At 39.4% G+C, this 16976-nt stretch overlaps 2 long non-coding RNA genes across 6 annotated transcripts in view; one reads left to right on the top strand and one right to left on the bottom strand.

The window, feature by feature from the left end:
• Positions 1-16976, top strand: part of LOC105089989 (uncharacterized) — a 125336-nt gene that overhangs the window by 70575 nt on the left and 37785 nt on the right. The window lies entirely within an intron of this gene.
• Positions 8635-16976, bottom strand: part of LOC135321290 (uncharacterized) — a 77537-nt gene continuing 69195 nt past the window's right edge. For 2 of the 3 annotated variants that reach the window (XR_010380890.1, XR_010380891.1), the window contains exon 6: positions 8635-13856. This is a non-coding gene — a long non-coding RNA (uncharacterized LOC135321290). The remainder of the gene's footprint in view (positions 13857-16976) is intronic. The other variant, XR_010380892.1, reaches the window with a different exon arrangement.

Raw genomic sequence — 16976 nt, 5'->3', positions numbered from 1 at the left:
GCCACTAGAGGGCAGCATTGCCCATCAAATGTGCTGGAACGGCCACGCTGCAGACTGAGGTGGAGAGCGAGATAGTCAGCCCCACAGGTACATCTCTCCCATCTCAGTTTCTCGTTCCCCCTCTGTCTTCCCCATAATCCACCCATTAACTCCCTGCTGTTCACCCCTCCGAGAACGCACTCTCAGTATTCTGGCAAAGCTTCTGACTCGTTAGGAAAAAATGAAATCAGAACATTTAACCTTGTTGGAGGTGTTTTGACCCTACCCCTCACCTCGGACCCTTTCAGTGGGCAGTGGAAGTCTCCAGGCCTCTGAGGCTGTGGTTGGCTCATTCTGCTCAGTTCTCCAGGATCAGACCCATTGTTGGGGCTAGAGCCGTGTAACATTGTCAGGTTAGGGAGCAAGAAGCTTGTTCCTTCTGTGAGTTGTTGGATCGATTGGCTATCATCTGGTAGAATTGGTGGCAGCAGACCTGACGTCCGTGGACGTGGGGACATGCTCACTTCTTTCCCAGCAGCCCAAGCTCCAGTCACCTGCCTGCAAATTTCATGTTCTATGTTTTAGCTTTATTTTAAAATTGGGACTTTAATGAAAAAGTGTGAAAAGGAGAAAAAGGGAAAAGAAAGAAATGACAAAATTTCAGCTGAGGCTGCATAGGCAGAATACATGTAAGATTTTAAAATATGATGTAAGAATTATATACGCATAAATCATGAGAATTTATAGTGTGGACTTTGCTCCCTTCCAAAGAATGATTCAAGACATCATACAGCATAACATACTGCTACGGACACTGGGTAACTTATTCATTGGAGATATATTTAGTGTACCCCATTTCTGTGCCTGGAACCAGGGGCACAGAGGTAAACCAGACAGACATGGGCTGGGCTCTTACGAAGCTTCTGTTGTAATTAAAGATGTGAATGAGATCAGAAATCATGGAAGAATGTGTGTAAGTGTGTGTGTGTGTGTGTGTGTGTGATGGTGGTGGTGGTGGTGGTGGTGGTTCTGGTGGTGGTTCTGGTGGTGGTGGTTCAGAGCTGGAAGGAATATCAGAGATCATCATCTCCAATACACTTCATTTATAGGTGAGGAAATTGGTGGCTCAGAAATACTGTGACTGGTTCAGAGGTGAAGCAGTTCATTTGAGCACTGAAATTTGTTCTGAGCAAATTGGAAAACACTGCATTACTTAGCTTTGAGTGCTTGATAAAAGGAAAGAATAGTTTGGAAAGGGAAATTCCTTTGAGGGGCCACTAATTTACTGCAGAAATGATCCGTGGATCTTTACATCATGGACATGGAGGGACCATGGAACATTCTTCAAATGACTATTTAAAAATCGTCAGCCCTTCATGAAATTAAGCCATGCGGGATGGAGTTGTAGTTCAGTGAAGGGATTTCTGTGTGGGGTTAAACTACTAGATGGTCTAAAAGTGTAACTTTCTTTAATGTAACTTGACATAATTTAATCTAACTTGTCATAGGTTAGAACCAAAAGAATCTGGAGGTATGTTTGACGCTTTTAAAGTCCAACACTGAACAGCCATTCAGTGAATGCAATTAATAAAACTCTTCTGATGAAACTGCTACCCCTCTGAAGCTGCCTGATCCAGTTGGTGCTCTCTCTCTTTTTTTAATAGCGTGTTTCTGGGCCCCAAGTTATCTGTCCATTTGTCTCAGTACGCACTTCTTGCTTGTGTAGACTTATCTTAAAAGAGAGAAATAGAAGGGAATACTTACAAGAGAAAGAAACTGGGAGGGTTGCATATATCTGTCTTACTTTTCATTAGAACATAAATTCCTAGAGCTGGAATTCTGTCTTGGATTTTTGGTTCTGCTGGTAGCACACTGTGCTCAATAAAAATTAACCCATCAATCAACAGGACAGGAAATCCTATCTTGCCGGAAGCAATACTTCCTGTTTGTCCCATGGAAAGCCAGTTAGAGTGTTAGGATGTTGTAATGGATATAGAAAATAGCTCCCCCCCCCAACCCCCAAAACATTAAATAAAAAATAAAATTAAATGAAAAAAAATAGACAATAGTGAAGTATTCAGGGAGAACTACTGCCCAGTTCAGTTTTTCCCGTTCAGCATATCCTCAGTGTACTGGAAGTTTGACTACATGGGTGACATCTTGGATGCCCCACTTCCTTCCTAGAAGATGCTGTTCAGGGTGGGTTCAGGTGGCACCATCCGTCTTCCTAACAGTTCACCCAGAGGTCACTTGCTGCAGCACCCGCAGCATCTTGCCACCTGTCTGCCACCACCATCATCAGGGCACCAGCTCCTGAGCACCCCTGGCTCAGTTGTTGAGAAAACAAAAAGAACAGTTCATCTGGGAAGGGGTGAATAGGAAGCTGGCAAGACAGAGAGAATGGTGCTGACTGCAAAGCAGAAAGGGAGGGTTGGTGTGTGGAAGGAAAGTGGGAATTCTTCCTGTCACAAACCCTCTTGAGAATTGATGAAAGCTACGAAACCTTTCTCCAGAACACGAACATATGCATATGCACGCACAGTTTTGCATATAATTTCATGAGTCTTCACCTTCCTCACAAACAAACATACCTCTTGTTTTAAAAAATTAAACTATAGAAGCTGTAAGTTTCCAAGTCTTATTAACCATCAAGAAGTTCTGGAAAAACCCTTTAATCATCGCAGCTGTTTTATATTAAAGATTTTTTTTTCTCCAATTATACACTTGCATGTTTCAAATACACTCCATTAGAAGCAGTTGCTAGAACACTAAGAATGGCCAAAATGGACAATTACACGGGTATAAACACTTGTTATCAGTGTTTTTTCTCATGTTGTATAGCACATCTTATTTGAGATTTCTACCTATTCACTTACCTTAAAGTAATTTTGTTTAAAAGAAATAAAAAGCGTTGTTTTATTACCAAATTCTAGAGGGCTCAAATCACCTGATAGTCGAGTATTCAGGGCTCTTTTGGGAAAATGAAATCACAAAAGAAAACAGCAGTTTGATCATCTACCAGGCCCGTGCACTCTGCATCTTGAATGGAGGGGCACGTCCTCAGTTCCAGTTAGAGACATGCCGACTGCAGATGGCACGTTTTTCCACTGGTTTGCTGTAGGAACATGAGGCTCATTCTGACCTCTTCTGGAAGGCAAGGCTAGGGCCCTTGGCTTATCTTATTTTTAAAAAAATCACCACAGGGAAGAGTTTTTTTCCCCTGAGGCTGGAGCACTAAGGCAGCAATGCCTGGACCGCCCGCAGCCGAAGACATGGGAGAAACTCTCTCTACCTGCCCTCAGCGCCTGGGGGGCGTACAAGGGGCCGAAGTGACAGCTTGCAAGGAGAAAATGTGTGAGGAGGTGAGGGGAAATGAATAAAACAGAGATGAAAAAATAACGGGCTCTCCATGCCATAAAGGAAAATCATGATGAAGGCCCACGTTAACTCCCGTAATGCTTTCAGGGATCAGAGAAATGACACTGTCAAAATAAAGCATTCATTTTCTGAAGCCTACAGGCTGAATTTTATTTATTTAAAGTTAACTCCCATTTTAATACAAAAAGAAGATAGCATATTCTACATCAAAGGGAGAGGAACTTTTCCTAATGTATCCATTTCTCTTGTGAAGTGCATGAGCTGTCGCCATACAATGCTTTGTGGTGTTTCCTCGCCTGCGCTTGCTTTTCTTTGCATCAGGAAATGCACAGTAAACAGACTCAAGCCTAGGTCTGCTGTTCCACAATGCCAGATGGCACTCGTTTGATTTGGTGTGTGTTTTTGCATGCATTGTTAGTTTTAACTAAGATCTGTATCTGTTCTGTGAAGGATGCTTCAAAGCAGGAGAGAAGGCAACTGAGACTCAGACATGGGTATGAAATCAGTCCTTGGTAAATTGTATAAAAGTGTGAACCACAAGCTGTTGAGAGGATTGGGCTGGAGTAGCCTTTGCGGAATAATTCAGTCTTCCGTGAGTTTATTCCCTTTGGAAGTTCAGTCAGTGGTTGCCTGAATCTGGTCAGAACTTGACCTCTTGTGAAGATGGCATAGTCTATCAGCTCTCTGGATACTGTTTCCAAGGTGTGAGAATAGCCCAAAATCACCGTCTTTCTGAATGGCTGGCTTTCTCTTGTTTTTCATGTACGTTGCTCAGGTCTGAGCCTAAGTGTTGACTAGTTCTCAGTGTGTACAGAAGTCAGTTTTAATATACTGTAGTGGGTAAGATCACTGTAGTGATGTTGGCAGTCTGATGGCCTGGGTTCAACTCCCTGGTCTGCCACTTTAGCAATGTGGTAATTACTCAACAGCTCCATGCCTCAGTTTCCCTACCTGAAAACGGGATAAGATTACCTCCCTCACAGGGATGTTAGGAGGAGTAAGTAAATAATATATAAAAGTTGGTCAGAATAGTACTCAGTACATAGTAAGTTCTTTTTTATAGAGTTTTGCGATGATGATGATGACTGTTGCTATACTTCTAACTACAGCGCTATAATGTTTGTCTCTGGGGAACCAGCCCTTCCCCGGTCTCGTTCAGACATGATTTAGATGGGGCTGACCCCACTTGCTTCTGCTCCATAACCCAGACCTGGCCAGTCTGTAAATTCCGCCCCTCTAGCAACAGTGATTGACTCAGGGATGGGAAAAGGCTGTAAGTTGGTCCTATCAGGGTATATCACGGGAGTTTATTTAGAACTATTGAGAAAGAGAAGCTGTCTTTTGTTTTGGGTGGTTAAAGGAGCAAGTTGTAAGCCTGGCAGCTACCATGTAGAGTCAGTCGCAGACTGAAGCTGGTGCAGAGGAGAGCAGAACCAAGAGGTGGAGAGAGGAAGGAAACCAGTTTAAACTGTGGGACCCCACGACTGCAGCCATGCTGGGAGCCCCAGGACCGCCCTTTCTGCAGAAGTCGGTTTGTATTGGGCTTCTCCCCTTGGCAATTGAAACAGCTGTCACTGCCTCCCACAGGTGCCTCCTGTCTCCTCTGCCTGTTCAAATGCAACCCGTCCTCTGAAGCACAGTGCCTTCTGGAAGTGATGCCTCCTTTTCTAAGTTCCCATAGCACCTACTGTCTGTGCCGTCCACCTGTCACCAGCATCAGAAAGGTTACTTTTGCAAATGCATTTCCTGTATCTCTCCAATTCTGTGGTTTGGTTCCATGTTTTACTCTTTGGTGATCTCCACAGCCACTGGCACATCTGGTATTTTGCAGCATTTGGCAGATATTTATTGTTTGAATTCCTTTTATCCTCTTATGCTCATCAGAAGCGAATTATATATACCTCAGTGCACATAGGAATACATGAAGTAAACTAGAGCTGTTTTGCTCAGAGTGCTAACAACAGAGCGGGGTTGTTACATGTAGGGCGATTTTGAGAGAGGAGCCCAGCCCTTTGTCACCCGTGAAGAGCAGCAGCAGTACAACGTGGACTTGTTTATATTTGTCCCCCCAGCCTGTGAGCTTCGTAAGAACAAGGACTGGCTCTATTTTTCAAACTCTCCTCCAGTCAGTGCTGTGCACAGTGCCTGCACATCGTAGGTGCTTAGTGAATACTTGCTGAATGAATGCTGCGTGTCACAGTGCAGGGGCTTCTCCGATCAGTGACCTAACCCTCTCCATCATGTAAAGGAAATGAAGGAAGGAGGGAGTTGCTGGTTCTGTGAAGCCAACACCTTCCTCCCATTACTCTAAGCCCCTCTACAATCACCTTATTTCTCCAAATCACAAGAATAAATAAAGCCTTTCCTTAGGATGACAGATGAGGTGTAATGACAATAGAGTGTTTGGAATTTCTAGGTCTGTGAAAAAACTGGTATGAATTCCAGACTCAACAAAGAAAGGCTTACTGTCATTAGAATGAGTGAGTGGAGGGGTACGAAAGCTGAATCACAGATTTAGTAAAAGGTACTGCGTCGGAATGTTCAACATATGCACGGAGAATTCTGAGTTTGGATCAGTCTTGTTTTCTTAGGGAACGTTATGTTCCATGGTGCTTTATGTATTATAAATTGAAGAAAATACAAACCACTTTTCCTTTGAACTAGTTGATTCTCTCCCACAGAAAGTATTACTGCAGTAGTCAACCCCTTTCCCAACTTGGCATTTTCAATTCTTTCACTTATTCAGTCATTCATTATTCACAGGTCAAAAGTATCATCCTAAAAATTATTTTCATTATATCAGTGCTCATCTCAAAAACATTCATTTGTTCCTACAGCATTGAATCCAAGCAAACCAGATAGCTGAGACCTTCAATAATTTGACCCCAACCTACCTTTCCATGTGTAAACTTACCCCTGTTCTCACATCCAAGCCTCTGTTCCATTCACCCTTGTGTTTACTGCTTCCTCTCCTTGCTTCTCACTTTTGTACTTCTGAATCTTTCTCTCTGCCTATTCAAGCATGTGTTTTCTTTTAAGCAGATTCTGTAGCCACTCCAACAAGGATGAGCTTTCCTAGGGTATTTATTGCCTCAGATTATTATTTGATGTGAGTGGGTCTTCTGTTCTTTACTATGAATGCCTTAACGGCAGATCACGTTGGACTTCTTTGCATTGTGCTTTACATATAATCTAGATTATTTCAATGATTATTGTGGTAATAACTCAGGTGATATCCTTTCACTCTTCATGCCTGGGGAGGTTTTGTCCTTTTTCAGTTAGTACTGCCAATTGCCATAAAATTGTCAAATTTATAAATATCCCTCATGACTGAAATTAATCATAATTGCTTCCCAAGTTATCTTTTTTTTTTTTTACAAAGATCTTAATCTTAATCTATCAAGTACTTTATAAAGCAATTTAAAAAAATCCCACCAGGTATCCAGTAGAAAATGGGGAATGGGGTATGCAAAGCTAATGAATGGCTACTGAAATATGAAAAGATGAGTATCTTTACTCAAGATTAAAGAAGTGCAAATGAAAGTCAATTCCATCTTTCACTTCTGAAATTGCTGAAGATAAAAAAATGAAAATTGCCAGTGAACAGTGTGGACAAAGGTGTGGAGAAATAGGAATCTACATATACTGTGGGGAGTACAAATTTGATTTAAACTCTTTGGAAAGCTCTTTAACAGTATTATGTGAACATTTTGAATTTCTTTAACCTTAAAGCGAAGAAGTTCACTTTTAGGCATTCTCCCTACAGATATAATCATATAAATGCATAAACGTATCTTTATGTTGAAAGATGTTCACTGTGGTGTTATGTATACTAGCAAGAGACCACCTAGTGTACCTTGGTGTGGGATTAATTCAGGGTTCAGCACGAGGCTGTGGTGCGGCTGGGACTTGAATCCAGGCAGGCTAACTCCATGCTTATAAAGGCCAGGCTTTATGACTGCCAACTGAACTTGCCTAGGGCATTCTCTTAGAAGCTCAACAATCCTCTGTAGACATTGTCTATTTTTTGTCTAGAAGGAAGAGTAGTTAGGAGTAAGTCATAAACATTATTACAGTCATTAAACAAGTCAGCAGGAGAGACAAGACTAGAATTCCTATCCTCTTGACTCAATCCATAAAGCACTCTGCCATTTCTCATCTCAGTTTTGAGTTGATACACATTTATTTAACTTGGTGACATGTCAGCAAAGAAAAAAAAAAAAAGTTCTAATGAATCTTTCAGGGTGTTCTGATAGCTGCTCTGTTTTGAAGTGTATCTGATCGATGATTTATGTATGAGGTTTATTAAAAACACATCCATTACTTAGGGGCTTTGGGTGGATATTTAAAGGAAGAATATGCCATATTCAACCCAGCAGTTATGATTCCCCATAAATAGCTAAGGGATGGCCCACTAGGGGATGTCAGATGAAAAAGATGTTCTGAGAAGGTGAGTGGCCTTGGTCTCTCTAATTCAAGATGCAGGAACAGAATCACCACAGAAAATAGTCTTGCCTCCATTCCCTGTGGCTTAAAACGTCATATTTCTTTTTCGAAAGCAGGAAACTAATTCTTCTTCTGCTTGGTTTGACTTACCAAACTCCCATTGCGTTTGGACAGAAATGCAATTCTCACAATAAGGATGCAAACACAAGTGCCCGCATGCCCAATGACTTTAGGAAGGAGAATGATCAAAAGTACAAAGATCTTTCAAAATCAACATTGATACCCAGCTTGATGATTCCTTCTAGGAGGTCAGTTGAAGAAGGGACACTAGATGGACAGAACTTAACGGTTCAGTTCATTCTCCCTGTCTCTGTTTTATAACTGAATTTTAGGACATGACAAAAATATTCTAGAGTTTGAAAGAGAAAAAGGTAAAAGGGTTGTTAAGAGTACAAGATTTCAGGATTCATTTCTGAAAGCTGGGCTAATATATCAACCTGGATTAGCCTGCCAAAAATATGAAAATATAAAAACATCATAAATTAGTCAGTTGTCCATGGCTATAATCTGCCTGATGCCAGATGTACTTACGATCGGAAAAACAGTTGGCTTTAAAACAGCTGGAAAATGTTAAGCACTTATATAAGATAACACATTTTTTTAAAAGTATCAAATGGGTTGGTATCTTATTAGTGTATGCAGTTTAAAAGAAGTGGCTATGATTTAACTCGGACCAATGATAAATTTTCCTATTTTAGCATTTCAGTGTTCATTTAGGGAACTATAATACCATGTAGTACAAACCGTTTATTAAATCAATGCATTCGTTATCTGAAATAAAGTTTTTATTCAATCACCATATTTTGATAGACTAGACTGTTGCACATGAGTAGGAGATAATGGATTGAAGAGAGTGTCCTTGAAGGAGAGGAGCTCAGACCTCCTTTCTTGCGCGTTCCCAGGAGACAGTCAGTTTCCGATGCCATCAAGACTTCAAAAGGCTGGCAGGGACTGTGAGCCAGCCCTATGTGGTATAACAAATCAGTGCGTGAAGCAGCTAACCATGTAACTGGTGAGAGGAGAGAATGAAATCATTTCTGCTTAAAATCTGTCGATGTCATCTTTTAATCTATTTAGGGTGATCGGCTCAGCTGGCTTTATGGCAACCCAGCCATGTGTATGGTAAGGACTCACTAGGAGCCATCATCAAAGTTAGTAAATCTGCTTCTGCTCTCTGCAAGCTCTACTTGCTTAGCCTGACCCTCCATCTCTCTTACTGCCCAACAATTAGAGACAGAACAGGAAGAGCTCTAAGGAGTGATGAGAGAGAGGACGAGACATACTAGGCAGACGTGCACATATACAGCACAGATCTGGAAAAAAAATACTAATAGGTATTTTCACAGCCCAATACACATAGGCAAGGGGGAAATCAAGGCTCATTAAGAAAAATGCTTACTTTCCCATAACTGCCTATAACTTTGTGCACTGATAGAGTCTTCTAACAAAGCCTTGCATTTTGGATGCTGTAATAGTCATCATTGACTAATTTTTTAAAATTGAAGTATAGTTGATTTGCAATGTTATGTTCCAGGTGTACAGCAAAGTGATTCAGATATATGTATGTGTATATACACACATATGTTCGTATATTCTTTTTCATATTTTCCATTATAGGTTATTACAAGATATTGAGTATAGTTCCCTGTGCCATAAGTAGGTCCTTGTTGTTTATCTATTTTATATGTAGTAATGTGTATCTGTTAATCCCAGACTAATTTATCCCTCCCCTGCCTTTCCCCTTTAGTAACACATAAGTTTATTTTCTATGTGTATGAGTCTATTTCTGTTTTGTAAATAAGTTCATTTGTATCATTTTTGGGGGGATTTTACATATAAGTGATATCATATGATATTTGTCTTTATCTGACTTACTTCATTTAGTATGATAATTTCTAGGTCTGTCCATATTGCTGCAAATGGCATTATTTCATTTTTTATGGCGGTGTAACATTCCATTGTATATGTAACATCTTCTTTATCCAGTCATCTGTTGGTGGACATTTAGGTTGCTTCCATGTCTTGGTTATTGTAAATAGTGCTGCTATGAACATTAGGGTGCATGTATCTTTTCGAATTATCTTTTTAAATTAAAGTTTTCATCTTTTCTGGATATATGCCCAGGAGTAGGATTGCTGGATCATATGGTTAACTCTAGTTTTAGTTTTTTAAGGACCCTCCAGAGTAGCAGCACCAATTTACCTTCCCACCAACAGTGTAGGAGGGTTTCCTTCTCTCCACACCTCTCTAGCATTTATTATTTGTAGACTTTTTTGATGATTACCATTCTGACTGGTGAGAGCGTATATCTCATTGTAGTTTTGATTTGCATTTCTCTAATAATTAGCGATGTTTGAGCATCTTTTCATGTGCCTATTGGCCATCCTAAATTCTTCTGAAAAGAGGGCATGGTTAATAAAATCAAGGAAACAAACTGGCCCACATATATATTTTTAGAAGATTCCAGAACCAAAAATCAAATATATATTCATGTACCCCAAGATGAAAACCTTGCTAGTTAAATATTGATGTGAAAGTCTATCATCTAATGGCAAAAAATTTCTTAAATTTCAAATCTTGAAAGTGTTCCTTTCCATACAGCACCTTGGGTTTCTTGCAGCCATAGTTTGGATGCATACACGGCTACAAAGATCTCTGGGAGATGCTCTTTGGCAGTAGATCTGGGAAATTATGAAAAAACACTCACCAGTAGAAATTGTGTTGAAAGACGGTTATGCTACTTCCTGAACATTTAATAGCTGTTTGCATTTATTTTCACACATAAGTTGCATCATCATATTTATATAAACTGTTCCTATTAAAAGCCTGAGGAAGTGAAAGGGAAAAGAAAGGGGGAGAGAAATAATCAGTGACTTGGTAAGGGCAGAATCAGCAGCCCCTCACCTGCCAAAACATTTTAAAAACATCCTTCCCACAGGGGTGATTCAAATCTTCCCACCTCATAAAAGAAAGGGAAATAATTCTTGTTTGGACAGGAGGTATCATATGATCATGTCTTGGACCTTTGCATTGTTTCCCCACTTTTCAACACCTGAGTGAAAAGAGGACAGGAGATAGTGACTCCCCTTCTGAAGTACGGCAGGCTTCACGTTGGGCCAGCTCCAAATCTAGGTCATGGTGAATGTTTCATCCACTGTGTCTTCCACCTGGAGCTCAAATGCAGTGCTGAAATGCATTGGATTGCAGGGGATTGCTTTTTCTGGGCACGATTTGAGAGTGATTTGAGAGAGAGAGAAATGGGTGAGACCTGCAAAACCTAATGTGTTCATGCTGCCTAGGAGTCCCCTGCTTACCCCTGACGAGCGTGGAAACAAGGAAGTCTGCAGAACTCTAATCTAGTCAATGTACTGTAGTAGACACAGTGCTTTCCATTCTGGCCTGGAATTAAGACCCTTTTGAAAAGTTAGCACTTTTCTTCACATGAAAGGAGGCATTCATGTCAGGGGTACCTTTCACAGGTCCCAGGGTCAGAGTGTAGGCTGTATACTCGGTAGTACGTACTAGTCATCCTTCTTAACTAGGCCAGCATTTGCACTTTTAAGTCCCTTATGCAAGCTGTTAATGACTGTTAACCCCCCAAAAAAGTATTACCTTTTTTTTTTTCCTGTTTTCTCAGTGCTAAAAAAGGAGGTGGCTTTTCTGTTTTCTTCTTATACTGACATGGGGGCTTGGCTTTTGACAATTTGAACTCTGTAAGAAATCCTAGAATTTGGAAGCATTGTCTTTATTCGCTCATTAAGGAACAGAGCCTTTCTGAAGTAGACTTGAGGTCTGGACTGTGGAGGCCCGAAGTAGAGGTAGGCATAAAAGTGCTGTATTTTGAAGAAGCTCACCATGAAAACAGTGCAGAGGTACAGGGAGGCTACAGCTATTGCTGGTGAGGATAAATGAGGTAGTGGATATTGTTACGGGCTGAATTGGGTCCTCCCCAAATTTGTATGTTGAAGCCCTAATTGGCAGTACCTTAGAATGTGACAGGATTTGGAGACAGGGCCTTTAAAGAGGTAATTAAGGTAAAATTAAGTCGTGTGGGCGAGCCCTAAGCAGATAAGGTGAGGGCAGAGGAGGAAAGACACCAGGTGCACCTATACACGAAGGTGTATGCCACGTAACTGGGAAAAAGCCTGCAGTGTGATGGCAGGGCGGGAAACACATGGGACAGTTCTGGGAAATAAGACTTGACAAGTGGTTAGCACCAACTTGTACAAGGCCTTGAATGTTGAGTGAAAGGATTTGGATGCTCTCGTGTAGGCAGTAATGAAGAGAAATGTGTTTTTAAAAATTCTCCCAATATTTACTTACTTTCTGCCCTTATGTTTTTCTCATTTTCATCACACATCTTTAGCCAGACTTCAGGTGCTTTCTCTCTCCCAGGCCACCAGTTTCCATCAGCCAAACTGCTCCTTAAAAGCCATCTTTTATAGAGGCTTAAGTGATTTTCCATTGACCTGCACCCTTGAAAGGTAATTGATAGCCTGGATGTCCTAGACACTATGCGAGTTTTGTCACCAACTTGATGGATTTTTAGGGCAAGTCATTTTTGCAATTTGTTAAGAACTGACAATAACAGTCACTCACAGAGATCAACCAAAGTACGTTGGGTCTCAAAAAGCATTGATTGACTAGGGGAGCAAAATGTGTCTATAAGTTGATGCATACCCCATTTTCTGGCCTGAGCATTCTCTCTCTATCTGAATTAAAATAACATCTATCAGTTATGGAATCTAGCCAAACAGTTAAAAGTTATAAGGTTAATTGGAAATGCATGCCATTCCTTGGAGAAGTTTCAAGAGAAATCCTTACTGATTCGTGTTTATATATCACAGGGAAAAACGAAAGTCACATTCACCCTTTATTCAAAATAAACCTCATCACATACACTCAAAAGAGCTGCTCAGAACCATTTGACTGTGGTAGGGAAGCTGAAGGACACTGCATAATATGCATCGAAACAGTTAGGTGGTAGAAGAAGATGCTAAGGGTCTAAAAAGACAGAAGTAGTCTTTTATCACTGTGTTTTCTGCTCTTGTGTACCAACTTGTAAATTAGAAGTACATGTACACACCTCTCTAGCTCTATCTTCCGTACACTAATGAAAAACTTCCATTTGGATCACGAGTTAGTTGTTATGTTCTTAGAATTTACTCTTCTAACAGATTTTTAAAATCCATTGTATAATTTTGATTATAAGAAAGACCATTCATGGAGAAGCATAAATGAAGTGGTTAAGAACAAGAGCTCGGGCATCAGTTCACTGGTTCAAGCCGTTTCTTCTGTCTGTAATGACCACGTCCTGGTCATTCAAGTTTCTTTGTACTTTAGAGGATCACTGTAAGGATTAAATGAAATAATGCAGATAAAAAGCATGCTCAGCTCAATAGTGATGAAAATAACAATCCATCATGTGGAGCGTTCTCTGCCAAATGCTGGGCCTCGGAAGTGAGTTGATAGGGAAACCATATAGAATGCCAGATACAACTGTCATCCACAACCTCTCTGGTCAGTGGACAAGAGATGATGATGATGGAACTGGTAACCCATCATACCAGAAAGATCAGTTCATTTACAAGTTACAACTGGTGGCTCAGAAGAAGCTGACTTTATCCTGCTTTAGCAGGAAACTAAAAGTTTGGAGAGTTTGTGTTGATAGGGGATATTTTTGAAGGAAAACACATGTTTATACCTAGACAGAAAAGGTTATTTGGAGTCTTCAAAAGGCCTGGCATTTGCAGTATCAAAATCCTTAGCACAGCTTTGCCTCAGTGAGAGAAAGGCATCTCCGAGGAGTGCTGAGGACAGTTACTGTGAAGAGCTCGCTCCTCAAGCAGAGTGGGGGGGTTCTCGCGTGGCGGTCTGAGTTCTAAGCCGGCATGCCACACGGATAATTCCTCCTCTGGGTAAATGCGTCACAGGTACCGGGCCCAGTGTGGGTGCCATCTTGTCCATTTCTGACTCCAAAAATGTCTGGAACTCTAAAATGCAAAAACAGAAAAATGATGAGTTTTCACTCATCACAGAGCAGGGGCACAGTCAACAGCTGTTAAATGCAGTTACCTACCGTTGCAAAATCAGTTCCTTTGGGGGTAGGACAGGGATAAAGATTCTTGTATCTTGTACGGGTCTGACAGCCAGCACCTGCTGTGTCTGGCTCTGTGTTCTGTTTTGCCCGAGTTCTCCATGATCACACCAAATGGAACCAATGTTAAAATATTTACCAGATCTCCAACTTTTCTGGTTTTACATCTTAAGAGAAATTCTACCTGTAACATGATTGAAATGAAAATGCCTTTTCCTAGATCTGAAACTGATGTTCAGGTTAAGGTTATTTAAAATAAAAATAAAGCAACCCTAAAACAACATTTAAGACAAAAATCCAATGAGATTAAAACCAGTAATATCAGAAGGCATTTCTTATTAATTTGATTATGTTAATCATAGAAGGGAAACATGAGATACTGTACATTATAAATTTGGGATTGGAAGAAATATTTAATGTATATTTTTTAAAATAAATAACAAAGCACAAGAAGAAAACAATTTTTCAAATATCTTCCAACTCCTTAGTACAATAAAAAATCTTATATGGCATAGCTTCCTTTCTAAACTGAGAAATTCTTTTGTAACTAAAACTGTCATGAAGTTGCCACATTAGACTAATGACCTTTAGTTATAATTGGTATAATTGAATTTTAAATTGTCAAGAAAACGGAACTGAAATTCATAAAATTTGCCAAGAGAATAGCTCTTTGATATGCATTTGACAATCTGAAAAATACCACAGCTTAAAAAAAAAAAAAAAAAAAAAAAAAACCTTCTATTGCATTATCCAAGGGCAAAGCAAGCATTTGAGTATTCTTTTAAAAAGCATTTCCCCCATCATGATCCCAGGATTAAAAAATAGCTCAGCCACTTTTGTTGAATTTGCAATATATTTGCTTTAAGTCTTCTTTAGACTAATATTTTATCATTGAAAAATTTTAGATGAGTCCTGTACCCAGTATAATAATCACTTATAGCTAACTTCTTTTTTGTAATCACAATTAACAATATACTCAAAATGATGCCCAGGCTCCAAACAATTAGAGTTTGGAAGAAGTAAGCAAATTATTTAACTGTATAAAAACTGTAATGCACAGGAATGAAATATTTTGAATTTTTGTGGATTAAGAAGACTATCCATTCCTGAATTTATTCCACATTGAAAATTGTTGACACTAGAGGTGTGTATTGACAAAAGTAGGGCCGATCGATATTGAAATTTAAGGTCAGAGGGCTTCATGTTTGGTGTAATAAGCAACTTAGTTTAGGTATTACAGTACTTCAGTAAAGTAACAGTTATTAAGGGTCAGGCAAGGTTTTTATTATAAACTAATTCAGGGAGGCCTGGGAGGCATAGTTCCAGAGTCTCCAAAGGCATATGATGGTATGATTGAAGCAAGATGGTAGCTTAAAAATAAATAAAGAGAAAGTGAGTCATTATACTCAAAGTTGAGGAATTAAATTATTTCCATTCTCCAGATTCAAAACCCATCTTTTCTTACCATCTCCTCAGACCTTTTATGAAATCTTTAAACCCAGGAAGCTTTAGTTGAGAGGTAAATCTCTCTTAAGTTTTTTAATGTCTTGAAATGTTTACTTTTGAAAATTATCTAGCACACTCAAGAAGCTTATAAATTATAAATACTACCAAAGGGAGCTCTGTATCTATTCAACCATATATGGTTCAATGAAATCTCAGAAACACCCTCTACACTTTCCACTTAGTTGTGTGTAGAACACTAGTAGCACATGGAAATCATTATTTTTTTACTCAAACATACCTGATCATGTTGGCCTACTGAAATATTTAAGGTTTGGTTTTTCAGTAAATCTTATTTATATAACTAAGAAATAGTGTTTTAATTATTTACTTTAAAATGTGTGTTGGACACATTGTGACTTAAACTTAAAAAAAAGCAAACAATAATGTAAATAGTATATACCAAATATTTATAATAATAAAATAATGATGAAATAGATAATTACAAAAAGTATATATTGCTTAAGGCTAGAATTTAACAACATAATTCATTCTCATATATTTTAAAATTAACATGAAAATTTTAGAATTAACATGAAAAAGTTTAAGATTATGGAATTTGGGTTTGAAAGAAAGGATGGTATATCTGAACATAGAGGAGGAGGGACTAAAATACTAACTTTCTACCTATACTGAGCTCCATATAAATGCAACTTCTGAATCTTTAAGTCCTTCCTGGGCAGACACTAAGTGGTCTGCCCTCTTGTGACCTTTCTTTGAAAGAATTCAGAACGTATAGATACATTCAAACAACAGAAGTGGGCATTGATCAGTCAAGGAAGAAGCCATGCACTTTCAGTTTCCATTACATTAAACAAAATACTCATTAGTGCTTGGCATTTTCCCAAGCAGACACAATCTAGGTGCCCACTGAGGCCTCACTGTGCAGTTAAGAAGTTTAAAAAGACCTTCTAGACATCAGCTAGGGACAATTAAGGGATGGGTAAAACTACTCCAGGGTAAGAAGGCTGGAATTACTGGAAACAAACAGACAGACTATCAACTGTAAACTAGACAAACTATCTTTAAGATCAGTTAGATAATCAAGGAGAGAAAGACTAAAGATCCCTCTGCTTCCCTTTAAGAAACCACAATACACTTTACTATGGGAGTATTCAGTCGTATTAAAACAAAATCACGACTAGATATGTGATAGAAAAAAACAGTCTGATGGAAACCTGTCATCACAACATGATTCTTCCTGATTTACCCAACAAGGAAACTAAGCGCTAGTATTACTAAGAGGTCATAATAATGTAAATTTGTTCTGAAATCTGTATCCATTAAAATTGTTGAAACAAGTTTTATTGCTAACCATCCGCTCCTAGATCCAAAACAGCTTCTAGAAAATACTAGAGAGCAACTACTTGCGTACACATCAGATATACAAAAGTATTTTCCTGAGTATTTCCTTCCCTCCCTCTCTTCCTCCTGTCCATCCATCCATCCATCCATCCATCCATCCATCCATCCATCCATCCATCCTTTCATCCAGAAAGCATTTATTAAGTAC

Source organism: Camelus dromedarius, chromosome 5 (genome assembly GCF_036321535.1).
Source record: "Camelus dromedarius isolate mCamDro1 chromosome 5, mCamDro1.pat, whole genome shotgun sequence".
In the NCBI taxonomy this organism is placed as follows: domain Eukaryota; kingdom Metazoa; phylum Chordata; class Mammalia; order Artiodactyla; family Camelidae; genus Camelus; species Camelus dromedarius.
The sequence above is the reverse complement of the archived record's forward strand: the minus strand, read 5'-3'. Positions and strand labels throughout refer to the sequence as shown.